Source organism: Balaenoptera physalus (assembly GCF_965194825.1).
Source record: "Balaenoptera physalus genome assembly, chromosome: 1".
Classification (NCBI taxonomy): Eukaryota; Metazoa; Chordata; class Mammalia; order Artiodactyla; family Balaenopteridae; genus Balaenoptera; species Balaenoptera physalus.
The window spans coordinates 182,087,881-182,105,087 of NC_138882.1; the positions used below are offsets into that span (position 1 = coordinate 182,087,881).

Here is a 17,207-nt window from a genome sequence, read left to right on the forward strand (position 1 = left end):
TGCACTGATGATGACTACGGCTCTAGGCCTCAGGCCGGGCCCTGGGACTTCAGAGGACGAAGAGCCATGGGCCCTGACCTTGACCGGAGGAGTCTCTGGGTCTGGTGGGGGTGGCCACTAGCAACAGATCATCAGGATACGGAGTGATGAGGGGCATGGTAGAGGCAGCAGAGGGGGCTGTGGGAGCCCAGAGGAGGGCACCCAGGCATCCCAGTGGCCCAGCTACTGGAGAGAGAGTGGGAAAGGCGGTGCAGGCAGCAGGTGCAGGCGGGGTGAGGAGCAGGTGGGCTGTCCTGGTCAATCCAGGAGAGATGAGGGGGAGGGGGATAGAGAGGCAGCCCTTGTGGACCTGACCTGCAGGGCCCGGGACCCTGATGACCTCCTGGTAATGCCACCCTTTATGGGGAGGGAGGCCCCAGGACCAGGGGTGGTCAGTCTTGCTGATAATCTGCTCAGCACGGAGCTGAAGGGCCACGCTGCAATCCGTGCTGGGCACACGGTATGCTCTCTGATGTCCCCACCCCGCCCCCCGGGGAGAAAGCAGGCTTCGGGCATTGGAGCAATGATCTTTTTGCCAACTAGACACCTTGTGAAAATTTTCACCTTCCCATTTTTGACCCATCCCTGCCACAGGCATGAGGCATGGGCGGGGTGGAGGGCATGGATGTGGAATCCTCAGGCCAGGGGCAGACACTGAGCTCCTCCACTTACTGGCTGTGCAGCCGCCAGGGCTCCCTTAACCCCTGTGACCGCCCCCATCCTTAGAGTGTGGCTGGGAGGTTGAGACGGGCTGTGTGTGTGGAAAGTGCTCAGGTATCAGCAGCCCCAGATCCTCTAATCCTCCTCTTCCCCTTCTCCTTACCTTTCCCTCCACTTAGCAACAGACTCGTGTGACTCTCCCGGTGCAGAGCCCTGCAGAGAGGTGTGGGGTGGAGCCATGGGGCCCATTTCTCGGATGGAGAAACTGAGGCCCGCGAAGGGCTGTGGCTTCCCCAGATCTCACAGCAGGTCTGCCAGGGAGCAGTCCAGGCCTGACCCCACTCCCCTGATAATGGCAAGTCTGACTCTCAAAGATGGGTTTTAACCACGGTAGAGGTTCTCACTCCAGATGTTTGTTCCCTGGCAGCTGTTGGTGGGGGTGTGCGGTGGGGTCCCTCACCCCTGGGGGGCCTGGTTCCTCCAGAATGCCATGAGCACAGCCTCCTCCTGACTCTTCCCACAATGTACCCAGAACGCTCCCCTCAGCCCTGGGGGTCACCCCTCCTGTGTCCTTTCTTTCTCCACCCTCTCCCAGAGCCAACGTCAAGGGCACCAGGCCCGCTGGGGCTGGACTTTGTCTCTACCACAGCTGGTGGGGTTTAGGTGGGACTTCATGGGGTGTCAACCCAGTGAGATGGCAAAGACACACGGGGATGGGTCTGGGAGAAGGAAACACCTGGACTAGTTTGGGTGTTTTTAGGGAGCTGAGTTCTCCCAAACTCACTCTTTGTTGAACATACTTCCGAGGCCTCTCTCACGGCAGGGTCCACCCAGGGGTGCTGGGGTGCTGGCGAGAGGGACCCGGTGAAGGGGGTGGTGTGTGAGGACGTCTGACACCGCTGAGCTGGGTTTGTTGCTCTCTGACTGTTGAGATGGGGTCCTGGGTCTGAGGAATTTGCTGGTGTGTGTGTTTGGTGGGCCTGGCGGGGGGTGGGTGCGGTACTCAGGAATCTCACACTGCCCTGGGGTTAGGAGACCAGATTCTCTTCCAGGTTGTCTGTCAGGTTCCCAATCTAGACCTCACCTTCCATCTAAATTAAGAAAATCACCATCATCTCATTCCTACCCCATGTAAACACTAACTCTGCTCTTCCCTTCAAGGAGGCCTGGGCCCCAGGAATAAACTTAAAGGCTCAGGGAAAACACACAGGCCCCCATTTCTCTTCCTTCAAAACGACAATTGTGGGGCTGGGGAGACTCTTGTGAGGGTTTGCCAGCTCTGGTGAGACCCCAGTTTAGTCCTTATCTCCTGCACAGCACCCAGATGCCACCCCCAGAAAGGATGGGATGGAGGGGGCAAAGCGGGCGTGGTTAGGGAGAGGAGATGGGTGCTTTGGGGGATGGGCTGGGAGCTGTGCATAGACCCAGTACTCATCCTGCAAAGCAGAGCCCTACAGACAACCGCCACCAAATCTGACGACATGGCTTGAATTATCCGTGGCTCCTCATACCTCCCAGATAAACAGGGCAAAGGCTTCTTGTGACTGGACTTCTACCTGCCTGTCCCAACTCCTCCCACCCATTCCTACCTTGCACTTTATGGCCCAGCTATCCCAAACCATATAGTGTTTCCGGAAGACATCCTTCATTCATTCACTTATTCATTGATCAAACGTTTCACAGACTGCTACTATGTGCCAGGCTAGAGATAGGGCCGGGCTGTGAGCTCTTTGAGGGCAGGATGGAACTGTGTTTCATCCATCATTGCAGCCTCAGTGCCTACATTGTACCTGCTACATCCTATAAGCTCAGAAAATCTTATTGAATTCATGCATATTCACTTAGCAAATATTTATTGAGCACCTAATATGTGCCAGACACTAAGCCAGGCACTGAGATACAGTAATAAACAGTAGCAGCTCCACGACCTCCTGGAGCTGCCAGTCGAGTGAAGGAGGCTGACAACAAATAAATCAACAAATAATATAATTTATGATACTGATAAACGCTACGGAAGAAAAATAGAGTATGTGGAGTAGTCAGGCAAGACCTCCCCAGAGAGGTGAGATTCAGCAAGACCAAAAAGAACCAGCCAAGGGAAGACAGAGCAGAGAGTTTTCCATGCAGAAGAGTCAGCAAGTGCAAAGGCCCTGAGGTTGGAACACGCCTAGCAGGTTTGCGACATAGCAAGAAGGTCAACGATAAGACTGAAGATCCTCGGAGCTGCAAGACTTCCTGGAATGCTTTGTCAGAAGGAGCTCGTGTGGTGCCCAGTGGCTCGGGGGGCTTGGACCCTGGGTCATTAACAGACAGCTCAGAACCAGCTCAGGCCCAGGGAGCTCTCCCTGTAATGGGATTTGTTCAATGCGATTTGCCCTGGAACATCAAATCAAATCCACATCTGGGATAGGTGTGAATGGGGGGCGGGCAGCATCTGCCTGCTCTCTTCCAGAGTGCCTGGAGGCCTGGGGATCAAAGGGCTTCCCTTGCATCCAACCCGTCTCAAGGCATGACCACTTCCAAGCCGATGCGATTGGACCCACCTAAAGAGAGGTGGGAGAGGGGAGCACTGAATGACTTCTCCAGCAAATGGGCTATTACCTCCGTTCTGCAGATGGGGAAATCGAAGCACAGGAACGTGAAAAGGAGTGCCTGAGATCACACCGCCAGTAAGTGGCAGAGCTGGGATTTGAACCCATGTCTCCCTGACCCCTAGCTGTGTTCCTTCCCCACAGCAAGCTGTGTTGGAGAGCACGAGAGAGAGAGGCCCTCGGCTACCCCACTGCACAGAGCCCCGCAGGCCTACGTGGCCCTCGCTGGCCTGTGGCTGGCCCATGGGCCCCTTGGAGTCCCTCTTTGCCTGCGGAAGCAGGAAGCGTTTGCCCAGAGTTAGGGGCCCAGCCGAGGTCTGGGGCCTGCAAACTTTTGAACTTGAGGAAGTCCTGGTCTGATGCGGTAATCCACCCCCCTCCAGTATGCTAAGGCCTCTCCCCTGGTGGGTTTTACTTTTTTCCCGGTGACCTTGCTTTCACTAATGTATTACTTCTTGGTACGTTACCGTTACTAACTCAAAATCAATACCGACCTCCACATCTGTAAGGTTTTATCTGAAGGCAAATCTCTGGGCTGTCTGTCAGGCTGAGTGACAGCCATCCCTTCCTCTCCCCCTCTACCCGCCATGCCCCCCCACCCCAAGCCCCTTCCTTTCCCTCTGCTCTAAATCAGTCCCAGCCTCCACCAGACTAAATCAATAAGGGGCCGGCCTCACCCCGCCACCTTCTGCCGCCGGGGAGAGGCTTCTAGGTTTTGGGTGGGTGGGGGCTGCGGGAGCCAAGCACCAGCCCCCCTTCCACATCCTCTGCTCACCGCCCCCTCCCCCGGGACGTGCTGGCGCTCCCCTACTTTAAAAGAAGGGGATGGGAAAAATGTAATTAATTCCCTCCGTTCCTGAGCTGGCCCCGAGGGCCTGGGACAGAGGAGGCTGAGCTGTGAGATCTGCACCCTCTGTGATAACCGAAAGTGGCTTTGGGAGCGAGGCTGCAATTAGAAGGGGAGATCACCATCATCGGGGCTCCATGGCCAGGTTCGGGGTGGGTGAGTGGGCCCATGGCAGGATGCAGAGGGGGGAGGGAGGGGCAGGGGCCGAGACTGGTGAGGTCAGGACGGTGGACCTGGAGATGAGACTGGGGTTAGAATGAGGCCAAGGACCACGGGACCAGCGACCAGGCAGCAGGTGGGGAGCCCCGCCTCTGCAATGCCAGAAGGGGACCCTGAGGCCTCAGAGGGACAGCGGTTTCACCGAAGGCACTTGGCCAGTGAGTGCTCTGAGGGGCTTCCCTGCAGCATTGGGGGCCAGGATATCTGCATGAGCATCCATGCTCTGCCGCTAACTAGCTGTGACCCTGGGCAGTTTCTTTAACCTTCTGGACCTCAGTTTTCTCATCTGTATAATGGGAATGATAGTAATTGTAGCTACCTATAGGGTTATTGGAAGGATTAAATGAGTAAATGCACATAGGATGCTTACGCAGTGCCGGGCATGTTATTTGTTCTTGGTAAATGTAAGCTCTCCCCCTCCTCTTCCTCTCTCCCAACCTTCCACCTGGATTAGAGGGGACATAGCTTGAGACAAGGCAGGCCCAGGGACCTCCTCCCTGTCAGGGACCTCCTCCCTGTCAGGGACCCTGTCTTTTCTATCTCTTCTCCCCCATGGGGCCAGGCACACAGTGGGTGCTTTCTGAATGGCACATCACTCTGCCTGCACTCTGGAAAGGGAGCAAGGCGTGTGTCATGTGGACAGGTCATACCCCTCTGGGGGATGGTCTGGGGAGGCCCAGGTCATGGCTTGCCTTGATCCCCAAGGGTCCCTGAATGTGCTCATTTGTAGAGAGTGGCGAATCTATGACGTCTCCAGCTGAGAACTAGCGGGGCCCAGAATTCACACACCTGCACAACACACACACCGCACAGAGCAGCCCACGCTGCACCTCCACAGGGACACACACCTGCACCCCAGAAGGTGAGACAACTCAAAACACCTCTTCTCCAGATCACCACATGGCTTTCCATCAAAACTCCAATAAACTGTCATGATAAACTTCACGTACGCCCACCTACCCTTCTTAAACTCATCAATGCACTTTTGTGCACACACCTGCACGTAAGCACATCTAAATACACACATGAAAGCTGGGAGGCACCTCGGAGATTGGCACATCTTCAGAGATGGGGAAACCGAGGCTCAAAGAGGGGCAATGGTTTGCACTCGGGCAGAGTGTCCCCGAAAACTAGCGGCAGTGTAGCCGGTCCTGGGGCTCACGATGGCCACCCCTCCTGCCGGCAGGCTCCGGTTTGGCCCCAAAATGACCGGCTGGCTTGGCACACTAAGCGCTTTGATCTCCAAGCCTCAGGTCTGATTGCAGCCCTGCCTGGTCCACCCACTTACTAACTCATCCCCCTGACTTCCACACGAGCTGAGAGGGGCATGATTGGGGGCAGCCTGTTCCCATTGTCAGGGAGAGAAGGTAAGGGCACAGCTTGCCAAGAATGGAACACAATTTCCGTCTGCATTACATGAAATATGTCTCTTTGGACCACAGACTGTCCCAGGCTGAGGATGAGCTGGGGAAGCCCAGCTCATGACTTGCCCTGGTCTCTCAGGGTCTGGGGTCTGAAGTCCATCTCTGTGTCCAGATAAACCCCGTAAGGGCAGGCTAAGAGCTGGGGAGAAGGCACAGGGCGGCTCCCCTGGGGTTTGTCTGCTGGGAGACTGCTTCTCCATGTTGACTGTCCAGTGCAATCACCTGGAGAGTCTTTTAAAATGTTGATGCCAGGACCCCACCCCTTAGAGCTGCTGATTAGTTGGTCTGAGGGTCTGGTAATCGAGATTTTTAAAAGCTCATTCCTCCAATGATTCTAGTATGCTGCCAACTTTGAGAACCACTGCTCTCAGATCATCACTATTGTTGCTACACACACAATATGACTACACCTCCACACCCGTGTGGGTGAAATCACGGGCATGCACACAGAATACACACAGCCACTCATACCGGGATAAGCACAGCGTTATACAGACAAGCCAACATGGACACACAAAGAATGAGACACGCGAACAACTGCCCGCCCCTACGCCATCCACACACTTCACAGATGCACACGGGCAAGCAGACCTACACACACCGCACACCGCAGACACACATCACACAAACGCACACCCGCCCGTCCCGCCGCCTGTCCCCAGCTCCATGCTGGGATTAGTGCAAGCGAGAAATCACCCACCCAGAGAGACGCCCACCACCGCTGCTCCCCCTCTCTCATGCTCAATTCTCCGCTAAGAGGATCTGGGCCCCCTCCCCTCTCCCTGCCTCCTGTGGACAGCGGTAATGGGCTTCGGGTGCTGACTCTGAGCATCCAAACAAGATATCCCGCAGGTCTCCCTGTCGCCGCCCCCCACTTCGCCTTCCATCTTTCTGCTTGTGGCCCTCGCCTGCCACACCTTCCACCAGCCACATCTCACACAGCAGCCCCCTGCCAACCAGGAGACCTGTTGCCCAAGCAAGCATCCCTCCCCTGCCCGACCCCAACCCCAGGCCCCTGACTCCTGTATCCCCTCACGCTTGTCCCCACCCAGTCTTCCATGAAGGCCATTCTCTTGCATGAGCACAGCACCTTACAGTTTCCAAAGCCATCTCCCTTTAAGCCTCAGAGCCATTCTATGAAGCGCTGTTACCCCATTTCTCAGATGAGGAAACTGAGGCTTAGGAGGGGCTCACCCAGAATCACCTAGGGGATGAGTGGCAGCATTGGGGCAAGAACCCTTGACCCCTGACTTTTAGTCCAGTACTCTTGCCCTGCACTGGCTGTGGTCTTCACTTACCATATGTGGCTCTGGGTCATTCTTAGCTCTGTGTATGTGTGTGTTGTGTGTGTGTGTGTTATATGGGAGCATATGGGGGATATTGCATGTGTGAGACTAGTGTGGGTGTGTATGCATGCAGGTGCACTTGAAAGTATTGTGTGTATGTTTAGTTGAATTTTGTATGTGTGTTTGTGAGTCTGTGTGTGCATGTATGTGAATATGGTGTGTGCAAGTGTGAGTGTCACGTACGTGCACACATGTACACATGAGAGTACGTGTGCAGGTGTGAGTTCTGTATGTGTGCTCCTGAGTTCGTGTGAGAGTATTGTGTGTGCATGTGTGTGAGTATCGTTTGTGATTCTCACGTGTGAGTGTTGTTAATGGGTACAGCACGTATGTCTGGGCACAAGTCCAGTCTGCCCCTCTAGTTGATCTCACCAAGGGCACACACTGGGGCTTGGGGACCTCAGAAGCTCAGAGGGCACTCGGGAAACAGCTGGCCACTGACTGTCATCTCTGGCCCAGAGGGCTGTCCCCACCGCCAGAGTCCACCAGCTTCTCTCCTCCCTCTACGTGGGAGTTCCACAGACCAGACCCAAAAAGACTCAGGAGTCAGGCTCTGTTTGATTGGAGAGGAAAGCAGGGAGAATAATTTCTGCAGAGGAAGGATTCAGCCAAGACTGTGGTAAGAACCCCCTGGTGTGTGAAGGGAGACGCTCTGAGAGACGAAGCCAAAAAAGGGCATCACTGAGAGAAAACTTTCAGCCCTGCCGTGGTCCCCCTTTCTGCCCTGGGCACAGACTGATCTTGACCTTGGATTTGACCAAGAGCTGCTAGAGGCACATTTGCTGTCCTATTTATTCCCTGTGCCCATCACACAGTAGATGTCTAACAAATATTTATTGAGTGAGTGAATCCAGGAATGAATGAATTTACTTATCTTTTATCCCCAGCACAGGGCCTGGCACAGAGTTGGGTGGATGAAAATAAATGGAAGGTCCCTCCTCTCCCCTCAACTCAGTGGGTTTCAGAGCCCCCTCCTCACCCCAGGGGTCCTTGACGGCTTAGCTAAAGGCTGTTTCGAAAATGGGGGGGGATGCACAGAATGACTTCCCACTCATTGTCCAAGAAGCTAAGACTCTCTCTCTCTCTCTCTCACACACACACACACACACACACAAATTTCCAGTGTTTGGTCTACAAGATGTCCACCTCCAAATATCTGGAAACACCTAGAAGCATCTAGAAACACTGGTGGGGCGGGGGCTGACTTTGGCTTCCCCTCCCTAGGCGGATCCTGGGTTGGCCCAAGTCTGAAGGGGTCTGTGCCAGGATGGGTCCAAGGGCTCCTGGTCCCTGGAGGGTGCTGGAGCTGATGGGGTGCGGTGGGATTCAGAGACCATTTCTGATGGCCTGATAATGGCGGATGGGGATTAGCGCAACTCCGCTCTCAGAGCGGCGGTGGGGTTGGAGAAGGAAGGGGCCGATCGCCGGGAAAGATATGACTATTTAAAGATAATGATTGCATAAATTTAATTAGCACACTTTCACGCGGCAAATGGCCGTTTTGTAATTAATGTATCTGGCCTTACTAAGCATGAAAGATCCCATCTCCTCCCCCTCCCCTCCAGCTCCCCCTCCTCTGCGGCCCTAATGAAAGACAGAGAGCAAGTGACAGAAACAGTTTGTCAGTGGCTCCAGGTGTCAGGGGCCTAATTGGCTGAGCTGAAGGGAGGAGGGGGAGCCGGGGGGGCTGAGAGGGGGAGGGAGGGGGGCCTCCTTGACTTTGGCCGGGCCCAGGTTGGGAGAGGAGGAGGGGGACACGGTGGCCTGGGCTCTCGGGCCCCCTGGCGTGGTGGGAGTGCTCCCCCTCGGTAATTACCAGAGACGAGGACGCAGATTGGCCATGGCAGGGAGTGAGTGGTGGCAGGGAGGCCTCGTTAGTACCTGGGCAGACAAGCTGGCACGTATCACAACGCGTTAGGGACTCACGGCCATGACGGCTCAGGCCCTGCTTGGTCCTCTCCAAGGAGCAAAGTCCCTTAAGTGGAAAGAACGAGTGAAAAAAGGAACAAACCTCAGTGTCCTCTTGTATAAAACAGCCCCTGGTTATCAAGAGGCTCACAAGGAAACCTGATCATAGCCTTCCATAATTAAGCACCTACTACGTGCCAAGCACCTACTATGGGCGGGCAGCGCTGCCATTCACTCCTTACCACAGCTGTCAGAACAATGTGGATTTTTATCTTTCTAGAATTGGAATGCATTTCACCATCCATAGCACCTTGCTACGGCTGTGGTAGCAGTGACACCAGCTGTGTGCAAAGGTTTTGTTGAGGTCTTCTGAGAAGATCAAGAAAGGGCCACCATCAAATCATCTTAGGTTCAATGAAATATGAGTATTGGCTGTTCCATGTTACAGATCAGGAAACTGAGGCTCAGGGGAGCTAAAAAACCTCACCCAAGTCTGTACAATCAGGAAGTGGTGGACTGGGGCTTGAACTCGGAAGGTGTAACTCCAAAGTCGATTCTCCTTCCAGCATCTATCTCCGGGACCCACTGCAGGGCCAGCTCGGCACCTTTCCTACACGCATGGTACCACCCCCTGCAGGCTGCCTAAGGTGCTTGCCGGGCCCCACAGGGAAGTCTTTGTTAGGTGGGTATAGCAGTCAATTGCAATAACGTCCCCCGAAGTTAGAGCTGCCTGGTTTTCTTGTAGGGTGAGCAGGTAACGGGGTCGAGAGGGTTCCAGCCGCCATGCCTGACCCTTATGCCGTGGCCGCCTTGGTGGCTGCGTCCTCTCCCACCTCTCTGACAATGACCCTCCACCGGCTTCACCAGCTGCCCTCTGCCAGCCTCAGCCGCCAGCCCCTGCCCAGTTTTCTTGGAGGAAGGCAGGGCAGGGAGGCCTTGAGCCAGCCTCGGCCGGGTGGAGCAGGGCCCAGCCAGCCCTTTCCCAGACCAAATTCAATTTCGAAGTTTAATGAGTTTGTGGAGGAGCCGGGTGAGCTCACTGACGCCACTCCTTGCCGGCTGGGTGGTTCTGGCCCGGCCACCGAGCGAGCAGAGCAGCGGCCCGGGCTGGGAGAGCCCTGGACTCCATCGAGAGTGGCGGGGGCACTCAGTGAGTGAAAAATGTCAGAGCAAATTGCTCTTGACAGCGTTAATATCTGCACCTCATAGCAATAATTACATGTAAATAAATAGCAAAATCACACTCAGCTGGAGGCAGCTTGGCGAGGACAGACGCTGCTAAGGACCAGCTGGGGACCCGGGATGCTCTGCTCCATCCTTTTCTTTCCTTCTTAGAGTCTCTGCTCCCCCCCTCACCCTCAACCAGATTCTTGCTGCAGCACAGAGCAGGCACCTCAAGATCCCAGCCACCCATAGTAGAAATGGAGGGGGAAAAGAAAACATGCGGGTCCCCCCGTGTTCTCATCCAGCCTAGAGGAACAGCTGGACCAAGCATCCTCCCAGCCGCTTTCTCTCCTCTTCCCCTGAGCATATTATTCCGTCTCCGGGTCTCTATAGAGAGAGGCCTCTGAAATCCATATCTCTGCCCTGAGCTCTCTCCTGGGCAGCCCCCTGGCCTTGACCTCCATACATCTACCCCGATCCAATCCTCCTCCTGTACTCCCTGTATCTGTCTACGATTACATCAGCCTCTTGGTCACCCAAACTCCACACGTCCAGTCATCTTTCCCTCTCCCTCAGTCTCAACATCCATGATGTTGCATGGCGTCACGTACCATGCCAAGTCACAAGAGAATATGGCACAACTTCTTGGAGTGTCGACTTGCCCTGATGCTAATTAATTTTATTGTGATGGTCAACAAGTATAGCTCCACAGTGGCAACGCATGCAAAATGAGCCTGCATTTTAAAGCTAATACATAAAAATCTGTTAGAACCCACCCCCAGGGCCTTGGGGGAACACACTTTGGACTTTGGAGAGAACTTTGAGAAGCCCAGTGTGCAAGCAGAGTTGCCTCTTGCTGCCATGTTCGGAGGCTTCTGGGTTTGGTTTTGTTCTTTTGTCTGTAAAAGCAAGGACCACGTCTCATCCACGTCTGGGTTCACAATACTTAGCAAAAAGCCTTCGGAGGTATTTGAGGGAGGAAAGAAAAGAAACAAAAGGGAAGCAAAAGGCTAGGAGGAAGGGGAGGAGGGAAGACAAAGGCATCAGAAGGTAGGAGATAGGGAGGAAGCTGCCGCCCAGGGAGTTGACACTCTCCAAATGAGCCCAGGGATGACAGGTAGCTGGATTGAACTCGGGGTTCCACTCCCTCCTCCCCAGAGGGACCCTGTTCTCCGGGGACCCAGCCTCCCTCCCACTTCCTGCTTGCCCTGTAGGGAGTTCCCAAGAGTTAGGGTTCCCCTGCCCGGGGAGAAGGAGCTCAGAGGGCCGGCCCTCCAGCTACTTCACCGCCCTGCCTGCCTCGCCTGCACAGGGAAGGCAACGCGGGCTCCATTCTTTACGAAACAAATATCTTCTCCGGAGCAGCCCCTGCATCCCACACCATCTTGTTTAGCTCACCGACTAATCCACTTATCGAGGATAAAGCGCCTGTGAATCCCCATTTGATAAAGGCAGCCACAAAATTAGCAGAAACGTGCCCACGGCTCCGATGTACCAAACAACAAGAGTCTGGGGACGGTCACGGAGAGATGCTGTCTCTTTGCAGGCCCCAGGCTGGGAGAGATGCGGGAGGAGACAGCAGCTTTCTGCTGGTGCTGCGGGCTGGGAAGGCGATGCCCTGGGTTATTTGAGAAGGGGGTTGGGCAAGGTGGGGTAGGAACCAGAATGGAGTGCCCACCCCATCCTCTACCGCATGCACCCCAATGCAGCCAGTTTCCCAACTCCCAATACAATCCAGCTCCATGACCCTGTGCTGACTGCACTTCCAAAGGTAACCAACCATCTGTAATCCCAGCTAACAGGCTTCAGTGCTTACTCCATGCCAAGCAGGGTCCTAAGCATTTCCCGTGTTAACCTATTTTCTCTCCTCACAACAACCCTGTGAAACAGGTACTGCTGTCATCCACATTTTATAGATGAGGACACTGAGGCCCAGAGAGGTCAAGTCATTTGCTCAAGATCACACAGCTGTGATAACTCTCCACCCATCCCAACTGGAGAGTTATTATCTAAAGCTCTCCCATTCGACCACGACCAATCTGAACTCAACCTGCATCTCCAACCGTGGTCCCCAACTCTGACAGAAGTCCCCAAAACCACCTGGCAGTACCCCCAACGATCCACGGTCCCCTCCCCTGCCACTATGTATAAGAGCCTTCAAATGGCTGAAGCCTGTATGCCCCCTACATGGTTTGATGACTGTCTAATTCACCTCCAGGGGTCACTGTCAGAGCCAAAGTTGTTCCTCTATGCCCTATGTCCACCTTTAGTGCTTCTGTTATCAGGGCTGTAGGGTCCTCCCAGCAGGCTCCCAGAGGTCTCTCTGCTTTGCCCCGAGGGGTTCAGGGCCCTTTGCTGACACAGCCTCCTAACCATGGCTGCAGGATTATGAATATCACACAGATGAGAAAACGGGGACTTGGACGAAAACTCAGCTCACCTGGGTTTAACTGGCTCCTCTGAGGGTGGCTTTGAGGAAGGGTCAAGGAAGAAGGAAAACCAGGAGGGGATTCTGGAAGGTTCGGTCCCTATGCTGCCCACACACCCACCAGCTCTGGCTTGGGGAAGAGGGGCAGGTCCCAGGCCGTGGGGGCGGGGACATTAATCACAGGGGAGCCCCTGTCAGGGTGGCATCTGGAACTAAAGGGAAACACTCATCAGAAGGCCAAGACTTTTCACCCTGGGCTCTGGGGGCTTGGAGACCAACCACTGCCATACCAGGAGGCCAGGGCTGGGAGCAGGGCATCTGGGGTTCAGGCCTGGGCTTGAGAAAAGGTCCCTGCCATGGACACCGGGACCGCAGGGGAGAGAAGGAGCATGGAGAGTAGCTGTGCTCTGGCAGGTTCCCATGTCCCACTGATCCTTGGCAGGATCCCAGGGTAAAGTTCCTTCCCTCCCCAAGGCCGCACAGCTAGGAGGTGGTGGGGCTGGCATTCAAACTGGAGTCTGACTGCAGAGCTGGGTATGTGTCTCCCTCAAGCCCTCTGCACCTCCCCTCCTCCAGCTTTGGGGTCCTCCCTCCCGGCTCAGCTCCCCAGCCCCGTCCCATTTCTGTGCGTTCATCTCCCTCCAACTGTGTCTCTGACTCTCCATCGCTGCCGCCACCCCGGCCTCTCCCTGTTTCTGCCTTTTGCTTCCTGTCCCAGCCCCTGTCTGCACACTCTCTCTGGGTTGCTCTGTCTCCTTTTCTTTCTCTCTGTCTTTCTTCCCATTTCTGTCTCTTGGTCTCTGGGTGTCTCTCTGTTTCTCTCTGTCTCTTCTCTCGTCCTGCCTCTCTCGCCCTCTGCCTCCGCCCCTCCTCCATCCCTCCCTTTCCCTGACCATTCTGCATATCTGTCTGGACTGACCTCCCTTCTCTCCACCAGCATCGCACACCCTGATTCTCTCTATGGGTCTGTGGGTCTGTCTGTCCACTTTCATGCCCCTCTGCCCTCCACTCCTACATACCTCCAACAGGGGGCACCTCCCAAATCAGCCCTGGAGCCTAGTGTGCCAGAATTGAGGCCACTAGGCCGGGAGGCCAGGCCAGCACCCTGGTCCAGCTGGCTGTCAGCCCAGCACTGGACTGCAGGCTGGAGGAACCCTCAGCCGACCTCCTCTGCTCCCCTGCTTCTTCCTCTGAGGGATTTCGGCGGCTTCCCTCCAAGGCCCCTTCCTTTCCCCTTCCTCTGCTGCCCAGGGTGGTCCATTCTGAGTCACTCAAGGAGCTTATGGGGCATCTGAGAGCTGGGAGGGCATAACGAGGTCATTTCAGCCAGTGCTTCTCAAGCTTTCCTGAACATGGGAATCCCCTGGGAGCTTGTTCAAGTGCAGACCAGACCTGGAGAGGCAAGGGTTCTGTTCTGGTAGCCCGGCACAGAGGACAGAATTTAATCTCTGGCATTGGGCAGACCTGGGTTTTGGATTCCAACATTGTCCCTTGCTGCTGACCTTGAGCTTTGCCCCTCTGTCAATTCCAGGCCCTCAGAGCTCAGTGAGGACCAAATAGCCAATGGGGGCAAAAGCACATCGTTGACTCCTTTGGTTCTGAACAAATCGGGGATTTGTTGTAATTATTATGAACAGTAAAGGTGCTAGAGAAGTAACCCCATTTCTTTGGGGGCCAAAGCAGGGTGGGACCCCAGCTGGGACAGCCGCTTCCTCCAGAGGCCTAGAGAGGAGACTGGAGTTGGCTGGGGTGGGAGTCAGCATCCAGGGGGCTCAGGGAAGGATGCCTTGGCAGTTAGGGGTGGTGGGGGGCATTATCTGTGATAGGGAAGGGAAGGCAGCCCCTGGGGGAGGCTCAGGAACATCTGCCCCCAGGCATCACGTCTCAGTTTCAGCCTGGACCGTCCCCTTTGTGCAAGATACTTGCCAGGGCTCTCGTGGGACCTTAATCCTCCGATGCCACAGGTCACACCCCGGTCTGGCAAGAGGGTCGCCCGCATGCTGCGCCTCCACGCTCTCTGCTGTCCCCCAACAAACGAGCAGGATGGAGGGACAGAAGCCAGGCAGGGATGGGTCTCCCTCTCCTTGCCTGGTGCACGATCCTTGGAAAGGTTTCCCAGGGCTTTGTGTCAAAGCAGGGATTGCCCGTGCCACTTGGAGCAGAGGCAGAGATGACTGTAAATGCTGTCCACTGACCCTCTGGAAGGATCCGGCCATTGCCACACCCACCATGCCCTCGGGAAAGCCCTGCTAATCCCTGAGTCTTTCTAGGCAGTGAGAAGTGTGGAGGGCTACCGCAGGTGTCTCTACTATAAAAGGAGGCAGTGGGTTAACCACTTCAAGGGAGCCTTCCAGCCTGGAGATTGCTGGAGAGGGGTCTCAGTTCAATTCAAACAGCCCTGCCCCTGAGTCGCTTCCTAAAGAAAGGGGGTTGAGGGTCAAGGTGCTGATGCGATGTTGACAAGGTGAAGGCTCGCTAATCCGGTGCCCTGGATGTGCCAGACCTCACACCAGCTGCCTCGGATGGTGCCTTCTTTAAAATATAGATTCCCCTGCTCCCACAGCAGAGCTACTGTATTGACCTATCAGGGTGGAGCCTGGGAATTTCGATTTTTAACAGGCATTCCAGATCATTCTGATGCACAGCTTTGGGAACCACTGACTCTAATTGAATCCCCTACCCTTCTAAGAACCCACTCTCCAACAGTCTTGACAAAACCAGATCCTGCCTGCACCCCCAGAGATGGGGATTCTGTCTCCCCATGACCTCTGGCCCCTGCCATCACCCAGATCATGCTGGCTCTCTCTGTCCCAAACAGACAGCGCCCTGGGGCTTTAGGCTGGGATTGTGAAGGTTCCCTTTTGCTCTCCCTTTACATAATCTGACCTCTTGTCACCTCCTGAACCTCCAAGGTAGACCCCAGCTTGCCAAGGAAGGTGGTGGGAAAGCAAAGGTGGACCTCCAGGTGGTCAGTCCAGTCCAGTCTAGCCTGGCATCCCCAAGAAACATATTTCTCTTGTCAGGTGGGTGCAGGGGCCACAGATACTTCCCTACCTCCCCACACCCTCTTGTCTGGGGCATCCCCTCTTCTCTGGAGGCTTCTGGCTCCTGGTTTCCTTGCTTTCTTTTGCCAAACTAACTGGAAGGTCTTTGAAGGCAGGGACCGTGGCGCTGGGCATACGATGGATGCTGTGTCCAATGCGGGCCCACCGCTGTTTATCAGACCCCTACTATGAGCCAGCCTCTGTGCTGGGGCCACGCGCCCCCAGAAAAGCCTGGTTCTTGCTTTAGGGGGAGAGAGCAGTAACCAGAAAGTTAGAATTCAGAGGCAAAACTGCTACCCTGGGAAGGAGTGCGGCCACACAGACTGGAGAACGGGCAGCTTCTCAGAGGAAGTGAAGAGGGCTTGGCTGAGTGATGAGAAGGGAGGGTGAGAACATCCCAGCAAGTGCACCATTGGCTAAGAGGAGCGACTGAATGGAGGATGGCAATGAGGGAGGAAGCCCTCACTGGGGGCGCTACCAAGCAAGGAAGTGCCTGTCTGCGGAGCGCACTCGCTCCCCCGGCCCTCGGCCACCGGCCACCGGCCACCACCGTGCGCGCGTCGGCTGGGCCGGCGGAGGCAGAACCCGCAACCGCACGCCCCGCGCCGGGCCCGGCGTTCCGGGCGGCGGCCAGGCTCGCTGCTGCTCCCCGATCTCAGGCCCGGGCCGCAGGAATTAAGCAGGCCGCCGAGCCCGAGCGCGTCCTTATCTCGGGGAGACAGTTGTTGGGAATCACTTTGACTGAGTGGTTTTGTCTCCCCGCATTTTCCACTGTCAGGCGGCCTCGGGCCATGGATCAAAGGCGCGCGGCGGCGGCGGTGGAGGCGGCGGAGCGCGGGGAGGGGGGGCCGCGCGGATCCGGCCCGATCCCCCCACCTCGACGCCCCCGCCCCGACCCGGGTCGGCCGGGCCCGGAACCTCGCCCAGTCCCTGCCTGGAGCCCACCATCAGCGGGCTGGAGAGGAGAGAAGGGGAGAAGAGGGAAGACAGAACGGGAGGGGCTGGCGGGAGGGGGCAGAGGGTGAGGGGCAGGGAGGGGCTGGAGAGGGAGAAAGAAGAGGTGTTTTCGGGAGAAGAAAGAGAGAGATTAGGGGGAAGAGAGTGGGGGAGGGGGACTGGATTTGAGAGGAGGAAGGATGGAGCAAAAGAGGGTCGGATGCAGATGGGGCTAAAAGGGGAAAAGGAGCAGGAGAGCTGGGGATTGGGGGGAGGAAACGGGAAAAGCAGAGAACAAGGAAGCAGAAGAAAATCAGTGCAGAAAAGAAAGCAGCGGTTAATTTCCCATCAGCTGGGCCCAAGAGCGCGTTCTGGGCTGAGGGAGGGCACACGGAGAGGAGACTGGCTGGAGGAGGAGGGGGCAGGGCAGCCTGCCTGCGCAGGGCTTGGGGTGGAGGCGGTCCTCCCTCCAAAGAAAGTGCTGGCCCTCGTCACTGAGAAGGAAAGGGAAGCACAGAGTGGTGGTGGCTGGCCGAATTACCCCACAGGAGCTGGGGTGGCACTCAGGCCTGACCTTGCAAAGGTCGCTCGCGATGCGTGG

At 55.9% G+C, this 17,207-nt stretch overlaps 1 protein-coding gene across 3 annotated transcripts in view; it reads right to left on the reverse strand.

Moving 5' to 3' along the window:
* The window catches only part of PAX7 (paired box 7), a 103,413-nt gene that overhangs the window by 11,069 nt on the left and 75,137 nt on the right, over window positions 1-17,207 (reverse strand). The window lies entirely within an intron of this gene.